At 35.1% G+C, this 19,069-nt stretch overlaps 2 long non-coding RNA genes across 2 annotated transcripts in view; both read left to right on the forward strand.

Annotated features, from left to right (window-relative positions):
• LOC138704908 (uncharacterized) overlaps positions 1-19,069 on the forward strand; it is a 399,392-nt gene that overhangs the window by 147,240 nt on the left and 233,083 nt on the right. The window lies entirely within an intron of this gene.
• On the forward strand, positions 1,214-18,482 carry LOC138704909 (uncharacterized). Its single transcript, XR_011333472.1, has 3 exons — positions 1,214-4,015; positions 4,102-4,334; positions 18,391-18,482. It is a non-coding gene; the product is annotated as an uncharacterized lncRNA (long non-coding RNA).

Here is a 19,069-nt window from a genome sequence, read left to right on the forward strand (position 1 = left end):
GAAAACTCGCAAGATTTAATTAAACGTGTAACAAAACCGAAGTTGAAATAAAATGCAATAATGTGCAACGAAAATGTAACTAAACATAGAGGGCAAGTGAACTCTGGTTGAAAGATAGTCGTAAGACAAGAAGAGACACAGTCGCCTTATTCATATTGGCAAATAGTGAGAACTGACTGCGTGGAGAAACATCTTCAGTACCTCAATATAAAAGACTGAAAATAACTCCTGATATTATTATGAGTAATGGATCAGTAATAAGAACAATGGTGATGTGAAAAGGGACAATATAAAGTATTAAGACAATGCTAGAGAACATTAAATAACGTAAAGCTTACTTCAAAGGAAACGAAAACATCATGTTTGAAATGTAAAAAAAAATGGTCAGTAGAAATGTACATCTCTAGGGCAGACGAAAAAATATGTACGGTGATTTATTATATAAATGTAATAACCACCACCATATTAAGGGAAATATATATTTTGGCAAATCTTCAGAATTCAGATGGTCAAGACAATTATACCGAGGAAAGAAATTACTCAAAAACAAGCAGCAAATGGAATTGGAAATGGTGTGCGCAATAGCTGAACGGGATATAATCTTCTTCTTAATATAGTTCTAAATTAAGGGTGTAGATTACTGCTATAATACTTGGGCACAAATGGCCCTTTGTGCACCCCATACACTGGAGATCAGCCCAGGAGACTGCAATGCATTACCAGCTTTGCTATGCTGCTGGGATTAATTTCCTCAGAAGACAATGTTTGTTTCCCGAGACAACGGTGCCTGATGGGTTTAGATCTGAGCAATCTAGCAAAATGTCAAGTGATAACTCAGCATCCATCCTACATTTCCTACAAGTTGAGTCATCATTAAGGCTCAATATATGTAGGTGACAATATATGTAGATGGCAGTGTCCAGTCAAAATTCCAGTTAACCATCTTAAAAATTATCCTTTCCAGTGGCAGGATTGTTCAGTTGATTCAGGTTTAGATTCTAAACTTTTCATCAGGCTCTTCTTTAGAACCTATATGATTATATACTTAGAGATGCCAACACAGGGTTCAGGGCCATAGCATTGGAAGGAAGTTCCTTGATTGGCCAATAGGCGGCTTGTTATTGTCATACATTCCACTGTGTCCTGGGACATTTTGATAGATATTTTCCAGACTAGTTCTGCATTCTTCAACCAGCCTGGAGAAAAACTCTGTGCACACTTAGCATATCCTGTGTAGTCTATCAGAGCAAATAATGATATTCAGGCCTTGACATGATCTATTTAGATTTTCCTGAGCGCAAGCTAATATAATAAACACATCAGCTTGCAAAACCGTAGTATATTGACCAACGGTGATAGATATTCTAGCTCTGGGTCTTATGTCATAAATCCCTGCTCCAGCATCGCTGTCAGTTCTAGAGCCATCCATGAAGCACACCAGACTACGACATGGAAATTGGTTAAGGTGACCTCTCTCCCATTCTTCCCTGTCAGGAAAATTTAAACAAAAGTATTTATATGTTGAACAGGAGTCATACTTCCTGTTTTGTAACAATAACGAGATTGATATCAGTTGCCATTTTCCAAATATGTGTCTAGCTACGTGCTTCATTTCTCCCTATCCACTGGCCAAGCCCATGTAGTTGAGACATACACTTTCCCCTTCAAGTACCCCCTCTCCCCTAAATAAAAGTTACATGTTGACAAATCTAGTGACCGTGGTAGCCACAAGCCTTTGCTCACAGTCCGCTTTTCGGTGAACATGTGATGAATACGCGTAAGTGACCTCTCAGATGTGTCAGATGTTGCTCCATCTTGTTGAAAGAAGCAGTAATTACGCTCCTCTTCTTTAGTTGGGAATAGAATTCATCCAAGAAAGTCAAGTCTACATCCTTGTTGACTGTAGTGTCGAAGAATATTGGACAGATAATGCATGTTGCAGTCATAGTGCACCACACACCTATCTTTTGGTTGCATAGGGGTTGTTCGTACACTAGGTTAGAATTTTCTGTCGCCCAGTACCTGTTTTGAGAGTTTACATATCCCGATAGAAGAAACCAAGCCTCATCAATCATGATAAACAACAGCGGGTCCAAATCACTATCCGTAATCATATTCAACAACCAGCAGTAGAAATTTAAACATTTATTCTTATTGACCTCCTTCAGTTGTATAGCTGTCACTCGGTATGGTTTGAATTTCAAAGCCTTCAACACACGTCCGTAAGTGTTGAGCCAATTTCGTGGTGGACTTTCGAGGACTCCTAGTCATCATTTCCTGAATTCATGCCGTAAGTTGAAGTGTTCAGACAGAAAGCGAGCAGAATCCATGTATTATTGATGAACTGAAAGGTAACATCAGGAATAGCATCTGCACTATCATCCGTGAGAAATTAACACGTGTTTATATGAACCTGTTAAGATGTGCACAGAAGTGTCTAGATCAGTGGTCGTCAGCACTCGCTAAAATGTGCAATGGATACGCGGTGCCATCCCATGTGCACCATCGTGTAACAGGGAGAGATAGCATACCCGCTAGCAGCTATGAGAGCACTATAGTGCACTGCGTTTTCCGCGGGTAAGAGAGGCTAGCCCCAGCGTGCTCTGTGCTGACAACCCCTGGTCTAGATGTTGGTGGAGGGCACTTTCAACATCTATTACGAAGGTTAGCACAGGACATTTTATTCCATTCCTTTGAAAAAAATTTTGTTTCAAATCGAATGAGAAGAGGTGGGCCTGTTTTATCTGCCCAACCCCGCAGTTATTGATATGGAAAAAATGGGTAGAAATATTGACCACGGCCTCTCAGCCCGGAAAATGAATCTACATCTATAGACTCCGGCCGTGAAAGCCTACACTGCAAGAAATATTGACATGTTTGTTTCCATATATTCTTCACAATTTCCAATCCAAATGTTATTTATGTAGAGTATTTCAAGAGTAGAAAGAGAAAAACTTCAGTAAATATAAAAAGATAGAGAGAAAATGGAGGAAAGAGAGAAAACCACAAAATAGAGAAACAAGAAATAAAAGTTATTAAATTCGTATGAAAAAATATTATTCATCGTACCGAAAGTTATCTTACACTTTACCTATCATATATACATTTATATGAACGGTTCTACAAAAAGAAAAAAATGAGAGACAAAAAGAATGACATCAAGTATTTCTTCATATTTTTCGTTGCACAAACATACAGTGACTGATTATATTGTATTGGAGTATTTTAATAATGTGACTTTTACAAATTGAAACAAAAGAGATATGACATGCAAACCTAAATGTTGATTCATGTCACAGAGTATGAACAATGATTGAAAATAACAAAGAATGAATAATGGATGTACTTGCCCATAATGGTAGGGAGGTTGGGATGGGCAGGGCGGAACTCGACATGCAGCCACCTCCTCGTGGTGAGTTCTGGGTTGTTTCAGTTCGTAGAGAATGAAACAAGCAAAGAGCTGCATCTCAACTGTGAATGGTGGTACGAAAATTCATACAGAATGCAAGGATCCACACCTGTGGAATAATGGTCAGCGCGTCTGGCCGTGAAACCAGGTGGCCCGGGTTCGAATCCCGGTTGGGGCAAGTTACCAGTTGAGGTTTTTTCCGGGGTTTTCCCTCAACCCAATACGAGCAAATGCTGGGTAACTTTCGTTGCCGGACCCCGGAATCATTTCACTGGCATTATCACCTTCATTTCATTCAGACGCTAAATAACCGGAGATGTTGATACAGCGTCATAAAATAACCCAATAAAATAAAAATAAAAATAATGCAAGGTGTTCAATAACAGTAACTTGACACACTAAGTCCTTAAGACAAAAGGAATAGAATCTTCTTTTTTCATTTTGCGTCCTTTCTTTTTATTTAGTAAGAAATAAATTTTGTTTCTATAAAAAATTCGCAGTGAATTCTGAAGCACTTGTCAACAGATGAAACACTTCCCTGGAGCACAGATGGCAGTCACGAGGAGACTGCCCTTATAACCTGTACCTACGGTGCTCAGGCTTAAGGTGAGACATGCATCTTGTAACAATGTTGCAAAATACCTATTACTTAAACTGATTTAATATTAATGAAAGTATTGAAATGCTTCCAGGTATGGTGGGTCCCTATCACCACAGCATGGCGCGTCCTCAGGTTGCGGATAGAGGAGACAGCCTCCATGTATGGATGATAGGTGTGAATATATTGAGTAAACAGTCGCGGACAACGGATAAGGGGTGGTCCTCCAGCTTGGGGGTTGGGCGATGAACTAACAACCCACCACCGTAAATAAGCAGCTTGTTACGAAACCACGACATAAGCCTTGGATTCATAGATTTCAAAAAGGTATGTGACTAGGTTAAGAGAGAAGTTTTATATAATCTTATTGAATTTGGTAATCTGAAGAAACTAGTTCAATTAATTAAAATATGCCTCAGTGAAATGTACAGCAGAGTCCATATAGATCAGTTTCTATCTGATGCTTTTCCAATTCATTGCGGGCTAAAGCAAGGAAATGCACTATCACCTTTATGTTTTAACTTTTCTCCAGAACAGTGGTCATCAGAACACTGCACTCTAGGGCTAGCGTCTCTTACCCGCAGGTTCCTTGCAGCACCAGTGTGCATCCAATGCTACTGGCGGGTATGCTTCCTCCCTCACGAGAGTGCGTTTTGCCATGCACTGTTTACCCGTAATCCATTTCAGTCAGTCCTGACGACCACATCTCTAGAATATGCCATTAGGAAAGTCCAGGATAACAGACAGGGTTTGGATTTGAACGGATTATATCAGCTGCTTGTCTATGCGGATGACAATATTTTAGGAGAAAATCCACAAGCGATTAGGGAAAACGTGGGAATTTTACTTGAAGCAAGTACGAAATATATGGTTATGTCTTGTAACAGAACATAGTATGAAATGGAAATATAAAAACTGGAAATTTATCCTTTGAAAAGGTGGATAAGTTCAAATATCCTAACAAAATATAAATTACATTTGGAAGGGAATTATACGCAGAATAAAATGGGAAATGCCTGTTATTACTCGGTTGAAAAGTTTTGTCATCCAGTTTGCTCTCAAAAGAGCAGAATATTAGAATTTATAAAACAGTTATATTACCGGTTGTTCTGTGGTTGTGAAACGTGGACTCTCACTTTGAGAGAGGAACAGAGGTTTAGGAAAATATTTGAGGCTAAGAAGGATGAAGTTCCAGCAGACTGGAGACAGTTACACAACGTAGAACTGCACGCATTGTATTCTTCATCTGATATAATGAGGAATATTGAATGCAGATGTTTGAGATGAATAGGGCATGTAGCACGCATGGGTCAATCCAGAAATGCATATAGAGTGTTAGTTGGGAGGCTGGGGAGAAGAAGACCTTTGAGGAGGCCGAGACGTAGATGAGAGGATAATATTAAAATGGATTTGAGGGAGGTGGGATATGATGGCAGAGGCTGGATTAATCTTGCTCAGGATTGGGACTGATGGCGAGCTTATTTTATTTTTATTTATTTTATTTTAAATCCACCACTAACAGAAGCAGCCTTCCAATTACAGGTGGCTTACACAGATATATACACAAAATACATAATAAGAGAAAAAAACAACAAAACAAAACAACACAAACGAAAGAAAGAAAATATATAATGGTAATAGATGCTAGAATATAATATTACAGTTAATATAGTGCCAAATGTCAATATAATTATGCAAAATTATTTAAAAACTTGAGTAAAAACATTATAATACACTTCTTCATAATTTAAATATCTAAGGAAATACAATGCTTTTTAATACTGTATGAAATACAATACAATACAACGCTTTTTAATACTGTATGAAATTTTTCAATTGTTAAACTGAAATCCAATTGAGAATCACAGTTTAAAGACAGAGAGTTGTAAGTATTACACATAACAAACAATGCAGAGTTCTTGAAGAAAACAGTTCTAGGAATAGGAATAATAAAAGGTTGCCTATGACGTAATTCTGTTCTTTTTACATTGAACTGAAGGAATTTAAGAAAATCACAGTTATTCAATATACCATTAACAGTCTTATAGAGTAAAATTTGGCTATTTATTAATCGTCGAGATTTTAAAGTTTTATAATTAAATTCAAAAAGTAACTGATTATATGAAATTTGCTTGTCATAAGACGACACGTGATGTTTTTTTAAAAAATAAATAACGTAAAAATCTTTTCTATATCCTTTCTATTTGCATCTGATGGGACTGGAACTGGGGTGACCATATTACAGATGCATACTTTAGCTTACTTCTAACCACAGTTTTATAGAGAGTATCAATAGTATTTATATTTTTTAATTCTTTTGTATTTCTGATTATAAATCCTAATTTTCTATATGCATCAATTACCACGTGATTTAAGTGCATTTTAAAACATAAGTTGGGTGTAAAATAAATACCCAAATCCTTAAATGATTCTACTCTAGGTAACTTCACACCATTAATTTCATACGAATTTTGAGGAACTGTCTTATTTTTAGAATATGTCTTAAAGCAACATTTATTAAGATTTAACAGAAGAAAATTATCGATACTCCATCTATATAGTCTGTCCAAATCATGCTGTAGATCAAAAACGTCTTGTTGTTTGTCAATGACTTTATACAATTTAACATCATCAGCATATAGTAAACATTTAGTGTGCAAAATCTGTTTAGGTAAGTCATTGATATAAAGTAAAAAGAGCAAGGGACCAAGATTAGATCCTTGGGGTACACCTGAAGTTACTGTGAATGGTTTTGATTTTACTTGATTGAATGAAACATACTGCTGCCTGTTTGTAAGATATGACGTTATTAACTGTAAATATGAATAAGATAATCCAAAACTTGAAAGTTTATTAATTAAAATTTTATGGTCAATTTTATCAAACACTTTGGAAAAATCAAGGTAACTTATATCACATCTAAATTTCTGCGATTATGTAATGTATTAAATGCCTTTTGTGTAAAATTAATTAGATTTGTTGTGGTAGACCTATGGGTGTAAAATCCATGCTGATTTATATCAATTGCACTATAAACATGTTGAAAAATTCGTGTATATAGAATCTGCTCAAATACCTTGGACGGGGCACAAACTATTGCAATGGGTCTATAATTTTCAATTCTACTATTATCACCAGATTTAAACACAGGGCAAACCTTTGTTAATTTCCACATTTTCGGAAAAGTTTTTGTTTTTAAAATTAAATTATACAACAAACATAAAGGATATATAAGTACTTCGAAACAAACTTTCAATACATAAGGAGGTAAATCATCTGGGCCACAAGATTTTTTAGGCTTTAATTTTTTTATAGCAGTCAAATATTCTTGTCTAGTTGTAGGCTCAGTTGTTAATGGATAATTAATATAATCCGGTATTACCGTATTTTCTTTTTGAAGGTTATGTGATATGTTTACAGAGTAAACCGAACTAAAGTAATCAGCAAACGCTTCCGAAATAGAATCATTACTATCAAAAATGTGATCTTGCCTAGTCATTAACTTTGCTGTGATATTTTTGCTAGTTCTCCTATTTTGTATATAGTTCCAAAATACTTTAGAGTCGTTTTTAAAAATATTATCTATCTCAATAACATAACTATGATACGCATTTATCATAGTTTTAACTCTCTTTCTAATTTGTTTAAATTGTTCTTTATTATACTGAGATAAATGCATCCTTCTCCTGAAATATTTTTTCAACTTGAGATTATTTATAATTTCTTTTGTAAACCAGGATGGATATTTCTTTTTAGCTGAAACTCTTTTCTTTGGAACTGTAGAATCCATTACAGAATATAGTACTGAGTAAAAGTAATCCGTAGCAACATCAATATCAGTAAACTGTGATAACAATTGCCAGTTAACATTGGAAAACAATTTATACAATTCTAGGAAGTGAGCTTTCTGGAAATTATACACATGAGTATAACTCTGTTTAACAAACTATTTTTGTCTCTTTAATGGTATATTAACATTTAAGGCAGGGTGATAAGTATCAACAAATATAAGAGGAGAATCATCTTGTAATACACAGGCAATTCTATGGAAATTAGTAAGAATCAAGTCAAGCGTTTTTCCATTAGAATTTAAAATATTATTTATAGATTCTAAGTCATGCATAGAAAGGAAATGTGACAAAGCTCTGTAACAAGGTCCAGCACATAAAAGATTATAATTTGTGCCTGTAATTAGAGGCAAATTGAAGTCCCCTGCGATTAATAAATGCTTATTTTGGAGATTTGTATTATTTTCAAAAACCCTATAAAATGACAAATAATTTTCTAACTTTGAGCCAGGCGGAAAATATACTCCAATAATAATATATACCTGGCCATGAATAATTGTTTGAATACATAATGCTTCAATATCACCAAATGGTAAATTGACACTTTTTGAGGCTACGTCCGACGAAATCACAATGAGGACTTCACCACCTCTTCTGTTCTGTCTATCACAACGATAAACATTATAATTAGAATTAAACAAGTCTGTGTTATATACCTCATGATGTAGCCATGTTTCAGTCAATACTATAATTTTATGTGAAATTAAAAGACTATTTAAATATAAATCAGTTGTCTTTGTGTTGAGACCTCTCACATTTTGGTAGTAAATAGTAAAAGATCTACTATTAATGCTCATAATATGCTTAAAAGAGGTTTAAAATAATTGAAAAATGTGTAAAATTCTATAGATATTAAGCTAACTTAGCTACATCATCTATTGTTTTCAAAATCTGAATATTTCACCTTTCATAAACGAAATAGAACGTGTTCAAAACCAAGCTCTCAGGCTCGTCACTGGTGGAATCAAAACAACTCCAATAGATTCTATGAGATTCCTCACTAATATTAACAGCATCAAAATGATAATAGAAGAAAAAGCACTGATTCAATATGAAAAACTTATCAGATTACTAGGAAACAATTGGCATGTGAGGGTGGCAATGAACCTCCGGGTTCCTTAAAAGACATTTGTGATTAAGTAGTAAATACTTACTCTTAAACCGTAAATGTAACAAAAAACATTATGCAAAATTATTTGTGGCCACTAAAAAGTGTATTGTAGACGTGTTTACAAAATGATAAATGTGTTTAAAAGTTAATGGAATAAAAAAATAATCATATGAAATTATTATTGCTCGGAAAAGTAAGCGTAAAGGAATAATGTGGCATAGAATTTTTCCAGTTACACTATGCTCAGGATTCGTATCTCAAAGGACTGTCACCGAAATCCTTTCACTCTGTATAACATTACTCATGGTCATGATAATATCTTTGAAAAATATTGAAGTGCAAGAGGTCAAATGACTTTATTGTCAAATGCCTGGCATTAGAAAACAACAACAACATTCAGATGTACATGAATGGAATACATCAAATTTGATGACACTCAATTTAGGCAAAAGTAACTACCAAATATTTTCACTTGGTAAAAAAGAAAGAGAATTCAATATCCAATACAATGGCCAACACCTCCCTAGGACTATGGATCCAAATAGCTTGGAGTTATTTTCGACAGTAAGTTAACATGGAACAACCATTTGAAATATATTTCTGAAAAAGCTCGTAAAAGATTCTCCCTTCTGAAAAGACTAGCAGGAAAGAAATGGGGTTGCTCTAGAAATACTTTGAACACTACATACAAAATGTTTATACAGCCAGTGCTGATGTACTGCGGAGAAATTTTAATTACTTCACCTTTCATAAATGAAATAGAACGTGTTCAAAACCAAGCTCTCAGGCTCATCACTGGTGGAATCAAAACAACTTCAATATATTCTATGAGATTCCTCACTAATATTAACAGCATCAAAATGATAATAGAAGAAAAAGCACTGATTCAATATGAAAAACTTATCAGATTACTGGAAACAATTGGCATTCATACAGTCCTCTCCATAGATTAAAAGCTCAAAAAAGGTTCATATCCATGGTTCAAGAATTGAAACAGAAAATCAAAGTCCCGAATTTAAAAGAAAACTTACAAATTAAATCAAAGCCTTTAACACTTATCAGAAGAAATACTGAAATCAGAAGTAAACACTAAAATAATGAAACAATTGTCTTTAGAGAGAATTAATATTAGGTACCTTCCAAAAAATTGGCTTCATTTATACACCGATGGATCCTTGATCTCCAGGGAACAAGGTGCAGGTGCAGGTGTTACGTGCTGTCTCTTCTCACTTTATAGATCTCTTGGATATGGAACAACAAGTTTTGATGGAGAAATCAGTGCAATAAGTGAAAGTCTCAGGAATCTTCTATGCCACATCAATAAATTTAAAAATGCTGTTATATGGTCAGACTCCAAAGCAGCTATTCTATCAATAGTCTCTAGACACACACCTTCATCTCAAATAGCAGAAATAAATAAAATGCTCTCTCAGCTAATAACACTCAATAAAAGAATTGTATTCCAATCCGGTTCTTCTATATGGCTGTGAAACTTGGACTCTCACTCTGAGAGAGGAACATAGGTTAAGGGTGTTTGAGAATAAGGTGCTTAGGAAAATATTTGGGGCTAAGCGGGATGAAGTTACAGGAGAATGGAGAAAGTTACACAACACAGAACTGCACGCATTGTATTCTTCACCTGACATAATTAGGAACTTGAAATCCAGACGTTTGAGATGGGCAGGGCATGTAGCACGTATGGGCGAATCCAGAAATGCATATAGAGTGTTAGTTGGGAGACCAGAGGGAAAAAGACCTTTAGGGAGGCCGAGACGTAGATGGGAGGATAATATTAAAATGGATTTGAGGGAGGTGGGGTATGATGATAGAGACTGGCTTAATCTTGCACAGGATAGGGACCGATGGCGGGCTTATGTGAGGGCGGCAATGAACCTTCGGGTTCCTTAAAAGCCATTTGTAAGTAAGTAAGTAATTCCAATGGATACCATCCCATTGTGGAATCCTGGGAAACGAGAATGCGGATGCTTTAGCTAAGAAGGGCAGCACTGCTACTTACAGACCTGTTACTAAATCTACGTATTCCTCTGTGAAAAGATTTATTAAATTACATACTTAGACTTCAACAAACAAAATTTGATAACACAATCTCAAGGGAAAAAATGGAACTCTCTGCATCATAATCCACAGTTGATTCCCGATTTACCACACAAATCGTCTGTAGCTGCATTTAGATTGGCAACAGGCCATGACTGTTTGGCCAAGCATCTGCATAGAATTGGAATATATCAGTCTCCTAACTGTCCATTGTGCAACTCAAATCAAGAAATGGATTCAAAACATCTCAAAATCTGTGCGTCAGTGGCTAACCAGGACAATATCTTTGAAAAATATTGGAGTGCAAGATGTCAAATGACTTTATTGTCAAATGCCTGGCATTAGAAAACAACAACAACATTCAGATAAAATCTCAGTAATAGTTTTCAATTTAGAGTTTAAACTTCACACAATGTAACAGGATGAAAGAAGCAGAAACACTCACTAATTAGCAGACGTCATTGAAACAAGAGAATAAAAATATTAGTTTCTTCAGAAGTATGATTAAGTTAACTTAATAAGTTAAAATACCTTAATTATGGCTTTTTGGCTTCTGAGGATAACGACTCAGTAGATATACCATGGGTGTTCAAACGCCTATAGAATCAGGAGATATTGCACGTCAAGCATGCTCTGCTAAGGTCAATAACTTTCCATATAAAATAGAAAAAACGACCTTAAATAATATTCGCCGTGAGTTTCTTACATCAGGGGTTACCTCGTGCAAGTTAGAATTGGACATCTATGAGATATACTGTACGTTACATATCCAAACAAAAATTTCGGGCTTCCAATCATGTACTGAGACTTAATTTATCAAACATTTAAGAACGAATTGCTGTATATTTTCCATTCTTAAGATCATGTTCTCGCAACTTGAAGGGTTGTCTACTGTGCTAAGTCCTTCGCGTCTTGTAGCTAGTATCTAATTGTTTGGATAAGCAGGTGATCTGGGAGATTAAGCAGTCTTCAGTTTTCGGGGACATGGCTCGTTCCATAGTTCCAGAAGGTAGGCCCTACTTCTGAATCATTCGAGATGTTAAGTGTCTGCGTACTGTCGAGGCCAAGCTGAGGAAAACTAGAATAATATCAGATGCATTAAAATTTATATTTGGTTTTTGGCTACTGGTTAATACTAGTGGATGGGACTAATGTAATATGCTAGACAAGTGTTAATCCTGTTATGGTAATCCTAAATTAAGAGAGAAGGAATGGGAAAACAACGAAAAGGAAATGGAAAAAAAAATTAATGTGGAACTGAATTGTTCATAGAAATCTTAAGCCACACTAGCTATGTTCAATACAGCCCTCTCAGAATTTTTTGCAGATTGAATGCTGACTCGAGGTGGTTAGCTACTAGCACAGTCTGATATCACACAGTCATGAAGCTTGAGGTGATTTTTTGCATTTCTCGCGATACAGCACTCCAAGCAGTTAGCAACTGAGAGTACTAGAAACAATAGACTGTGCTGGTACTGTTTCGCATTGTTTGTAATGAGGCGATAGTAGCGATCCTAATGGCTAGCAACTAAAGTTCAACGGTCATTGGATGCATATTCCTTACGTATTGAGCTTCGTGACTGTATGTATTACATAGACTGTGCTATTAAGTGTTTCAATGCAATGCGGTTGGTCACGAATAATGTACTGTGCACATGGAAGACAAAGAGAGTTAGCGGTCGCAGACCGACGGAGATAAAATGTAAGATGTATACAATATTGAGTGACCGCTTAGTGGGCATATAGGTACCGAGGAGTATGTTTTTATTTTGCTGAACTTCAAGATAATGCTGACTCATTTAAGGGGAAAAGGTACTCGGAATCATAAAAAATTGTTTTTTTTTTAACGAAAATAAATTCTCTGAATCATCCTGATCAAGAATATATATAGTTTTATAATGTTGTGATGTGTCTAACCTACAAAAAACAGTTTTTAATGGAAGAGGGCGCCCCTTTAAATCAGTAGTACCACGCCTCTTCACTGGACTGAGAATTTCTATGCTTGCTATGATAGAATTTTCTGGAAAGTTCGTTTCTTTGTAGCACAGCTATTGCCAGCCCTGTTGCTCTACTTGAAATAGTGAGCCCTATACTAAACTGGAGGCACAACTCAATGCTTTAAAAGCGTTATGCGAATGCTGAGGGCCTAAGTGTATTGCTATCTCTTTGTAACATAATGTTGTCCTTGTCTTTCTTGCAGTGAATGCTATCGTACACATAACGGTATTTTTATTGCTTACTGCGCATGTGCAACATGAACCTCGCGAAAGACTCATTGAAACACATTAGTTAGAAAAAGAGAGTAATATCCTCACCAACAGTCACACTTTCAGACAGCAAAGAGCCTTGCGGTGGTCCAGTAGTGCCTTCAGTTTAGTACAGAGCTCATTGGCTTGAAATTAATGTAATGATTTCTTGTGTTTACATTTTGAAGTAAATAACTCCAGTGTCATTGTATTATTTAATTCGTGATTTTAATAACAATAAGTGTTTAAAAAGAGTAGAGGCAATAGCCATTGTAAGAAACGTAAATTTCGTGGTAAAGAGTACACTAAGAAGAATAATGAACATAACCTCCAAACTCACATGTGCTAATTCACATGGAGAGAAAGAACTCTGTCCTTCAGTGTCCAGTTCCTCCAAGAGAAAACTCACATGATGGATGTACAGGATGTAAATACCAGTAGTGATAGTGTTGTAAATAACAGTAATGATGCAGACATAAATGTAATGGTAATATTATAATTAGTGTCAGTAAGTAAGTAATGTTAATTTTAAATGCATTTTTTTAAAATAACATTTTTATGTATATATGCACCTATATCGCAGAAACTATTAGTGTGACAGAGCTGAAATTTTACACACTCATTGTACATCATATAATGACGTAATGGTACCACTTTTACATTGATGTAATATGTATTACATGATTTAGATGTATTTTTGTGTTGAAAATTTCAGGTTTTTCTCGGTAGAATTTTTATAAAAGTATAACATTTTTTTATATTGATAAAATCGAGCTAGATCTATAATTTTGCTAGTGAACTTAGATAAGTATATTGCAAATACGTATGAAAAATTTTAGCCATGTACATTAACCCTAGGATGCATGGCGGGGGTCTTTGAGACCTTTCATCAATTTTATTACTCTCTTACAAGTGTTAAAATATTATGAAATTGCACCAAACTTCATGTGATTTTCTAAAATATATCTAAGAACATGTTGTAGGATCATTTAAGGAGATACATTAAAACAAACTGTTTAAAATTAATTTTTGTTAATGCTACACGTATAATGCACAGCGGGGGCCTCTCAGGTCTGTCCTGCTTTATTCATTATACAGCCATAAAATTTTATGTTTTACTGTAATATGTGAATGTTGACACTTCTGACATTTGTATCCTAGTGGATTGTTGCAGCATTTAAATTTTATAACCATTTTTGGATTTAACATTGGCAGAGTAAGTTGCAGTTCTAAGTGCTGTGAAATGCAAGTATTTTTATTATTCTAATTTTTTTTTTGTGTCTTACTAATAGAAATAATATCCATCGCTGTACTCTTGTGGTAATGTGTTCACTCCCGAACCCATCGGGCCGGGGTTCGATTCCCCCCTTGAGACGAGTTGCCTGTGTGAGGTTTTTTGGGGGTTTTCCCTCACTCAGGTAACTTTATCAGGCGTATGGAACTCCACTCATTCTCGCCACTTCCTTTCCCCCTCCTCATCATCCTTTCCTTATCATTCTGGTTGTCTTTCTTGGACTTCAGATCAAGCCTGCGGCGGCCCTTCGATACTCCTGACGCTCTCGGCCGGCCTTCATGGATATCTCAAAGCATGGTATTTGGTGACCCAGCAAAGGAACCCACTCCCCTCCCGACGGGAGGGGTGGCGTACACTTCAGACCGTTTGAGGGAGGAATGTGGTGGAGGCTGTTGTGGTGGTATGGTACACGGACTTAGAGGGATGATGGGACAGGTCGTTAGAGTGTTAGGGCTTAGGTTGGTTCGGCGTGGGTGCGGTCATTGGGCTGCAACTCATTCCGGGGTGCACAATAGGCCTCAGTTCGCGGTGTTCCCCTCCCGGCTTCATAGAGAGAAAAAAAATAGAAATCATGCAAATATTTATTCTTACTTCTATTTACACACTTATTTCTAAACTTAGAAAGTTTTATTCTTTTGTATAGAGTGTGGCATCAACTAGTGTTTCTAAAGAAAGGCCTACTTCAAGTACTACAATAAACACAAATAATTCTAATTTTTCAACCTCAATTTCTGAATGATTGGATGAATCTAGCAAAGCTTCAAAGAATGAACCTGAATACAGGTCTTTATCAGATAGTTCAGAATACATAGTACTGGTACATAAGTAGTGATGAAGCATCTGACATCAATCATACAGAAAATACTCCCTGCCTGCGAACATTCTGATCAGAAGTGATGGAACTCAGTGGAGTAAATCACTACCACCTTCTAACCGGGTGCTACTCATAATATTACAAAAATTTCTCCAGGTGTCGTAAGAGGAATATTCGTCAATACCGAAGCATGGATGGAGTTACTTCATCACAACTAATATTGTAGCCTATTGTATACTGTACAAATCTGGAAGGACGACGTTTAGCAGCCATAAGAAACAAACTTGGCGCGATGTTACAACCTTGAACTTATAAGACCACATATGAAGCACACAGTCAACAATCCAAACTTGAACATGAATGTCCTTCAAGCATTTGCCCGGTGTGGAGTCAAACGGCCCCAGGAGGTGGATATGGATTTCATCTAAGAATAATGCCAAAAAGAAGATGCTTTTTGTGCCTACGTGACTTAGAAAGAAAAATTGCTCAGTGTTGTTCAAAATGTTCTAAGAATGTGTGGAATGAGCAAAGTGTTCTTGTTTGGGAAGACTGTTTTCAGTAAAAGGGCATTGGGCTTAACTTTATATAATAATAATAATAATAATCCGAGGCACGACAGTCCATGAAGGACCATGACCGACCAGCAGGTTGCTGAACTCACGTCCATATACCGAAGAAGAGGTGGACGATCATCCAACCAGAATGGCAGTATCAAGGGGTTAGCACGATGATTCCCCCAGCCGTTACAGCTGACTTTCATAACTGAATTTCGCTACCTATCATAGCTCCCCAAGTGCATCACAATTATGAGTGGGCATCGGTCCCATACACTGGCCGAAATTTAAAGAGAAAATTTCTTCCCTCATGAGGAATCGAACCAGTGCGCATTTCGTAACACGAGTCCTAAGCAGGATGCCTTAGACCACGACAACACAGCGCAGGACCACTTTATATAATGGAACTATAATTTCAGAACTTGTGCATATAGAGACATTTTTATCATATTTAGCTGCTGAAAACATATACATAGTGTATAATTATTCTATTATAGCACTATATTGAATAAATAACTGAATAAAAATACCACAACATTGAAATTGAACTTAAAAGATAAGAATATCCATTGAATTTATAATGGGGGCCTTTGAGGCCCCCGTTATGCATTGATGTATGTCCAAGAGGCCATGTATCCTAGGGTTAATAAGTTTTCAAGAGAAAGGTGCTTGAATTTAACAGTTTTTTTTCTTTCTTCTTTCATTTGAATACATTTTTTTAAAACTCAATTACAGCAGTTAATATAACAAACTAACCACCAATATAATCCTAAATGCATGCAGAGTAACATGTAAAAATTTGAAAATAACTTTTATACTTTTGGAGAAATAACCACTTAAAATCAGCATTGTGCACTATGAAAACACAGGCTAGACTACCTTGTCCCATTAAAGTTTGTGTAACTGTAGCCTTTACATATATTTTCGTTTGGTTTTAATTTGTTTATAGTTTGAGTTTTCTCTATTATTTTATTTGTACTTCTGGTGGTGTGGAAGAGAAGGCCTGTTGACGTTAACTATACCAAATTAAATAAATAAACAAAAATAAATAAATAAAATAAATATATAAATTAATTAAAAACCAATTGAACGTAAGGAACACAATAAAATGTTTTTTTTTCGGTGCCTGATCTATAACTGTTTCAAATTGAGTTAACACTGGCAAACATTTGGCTAAGAAGTGTATTAGTTAATGTAAATGATGCTATGTAAAGATTCATCTTTATGGACAAGAAAAGCTTAGAAAAAATTCTTTTTGGTTGTGTATAGTCGAGTTTCCAAGATTTCTGAAAATTCTAAAAACCATTTTAATTAAAAATAGAAACAGAAAGAATAATTCGGGCAATGCTGGGTGCTTTCAGCTAGTACAACATAAAAATTACATTATTTTGTTTTGTTATAAAATAAAATGAATTAGCTACTGTACTAAAGTAGGCTACAACGTTTTATAGGTAGAATAAAAAAAATACTGCCATTTCATCAACATCCTCTAGGATTCCTGAATGAAAATTATTTTAGTTGAAATTAGTGAATTTTGAAAAGAAGCTTCGAAAATTGGAATGCAATATCAATTATCAACATTAGTTTTTAAATGTGTCAGTCCAGTCGAGGCTTAATTATCAGCCCCCAATATGCTACACATTTATTCCTAGTTTTAAGAGTAATTACTAGGGAAATATATTTATTCCAATTATCCAATGTCGAATTAACCTATTTCTATTGTATTATTATTTGAAAACGTTTTGACTCCTACAGAAGTTTCTAATTTATATTTTCAATCAGTACGTTAATTACCACATAGCTAACATAATGTAGGCTAGTATTATAAAAAAAATTGTGAAATTTCAACTGTCTACTTTCACTTGTTCCAGAGAAAATGGGAGAAATGTAATTTTTAAAAACCAAATACACAAATGAACACATGAGAACGATATTTTTTTAAATGCACAGTCGCAAAATTAAGGTTCATCTCCTAACAACTGTATTATGAAAACACAGCCAACATAGTATACAATGAAGTTTCAGCTACAAAATTAATAAAAGAAGAGGAAGAGGATCTCTAAGCAAAAGAGTTTTGAAATTAATATCCTCGGAAAAAGTAAAAATTTGTGGTTTATACTGATAAAAATCAACTAACAGGAATGAAATACACAACTGCATCATAAAATGTACGTTATATCAATTTCTTCAGAAAACTTAAAATAATCCTTTTAAATATAAAATATGAAAACGAGAATATGTACATTCTCTTGTGGCCGGTTGACTACATTTAAAATCAAGTCGAAAGTTCTTAATCCAAGTACTATCAATTTTCTTATCTACAGCTACAGCTTCTACGTGACTGATGGAAGTTCCATTTTTTCATTCTCTATGGAATTCACATTCATCGCTCAATACGTAACAATGCGTCTTCAACAATGCAAATGACGTATTGGACCGCCATTATGATTTTTTGTTTCAGTTAAAGCAAGCAAAGATAGCGCTTTATGGAGAGTATATGTATTGAAGAATTCGGTTCGATTTCCATGGGACAACCAGGATGAACCTCTTCCCACCAAGGTAAGCTTTCTAAGTTACATTATGATTCTTGCTTGTTGCTTGCAACAATAAGTAGGGAATAAAAACATTTAAGTTTTGTAGCACCAATAGCGACTCTAGGAATAAATGTGTAGCATATTGGGGGCTGATAATTAAGCCTCGACTGGACTGACACATTAAAAACACTACCAAACGCGTGACGCAGTTTAAAAATTACCGAGAACAAAGTGGCTTTATGGTTTTGATACATTACATTGTTTTATGACCATCCTTTCTTATCAATATATATATAAATAAATCGTGTAATGCAGCACTTCTGAAAGTTTGGAATTCTGTGAATTGTAAATTGTTTTTTAAACAGCATTTCAAATTTGGAGATCACTGCAAAATGCAGGTATATAAAGTCACGAAAATACGAATCAATAAAACATAATCATCAATATTATTATTATTATTATTATTATTATTATTATTTTTATTATTATATAATCGTAAATTACAAAATAAATATTAATCATTGTTATATTCCATTATTTTTACTATTAATAGGCCTATATAAAACGAAATATAATGTTTATCAAATAATATCTGGATTCTCTGCG

The sequence above is a fragment of the Periplaneta americana genome, chromosome 8 (assembly GCF_040183065.1).
Source record: "Periplaneta americana isolate PAMFEO1 chromosome 8, P.americana_PAMFEO1_priV1, whole genome shotgun sequence".
NCBI classification, from domain to species: domain Eukaryota; kingdom Metazoa; phylum Arthropoda; class Insecta; order Blattodea; family Blattidae; genus Periplaneta; species Periplaneta americana.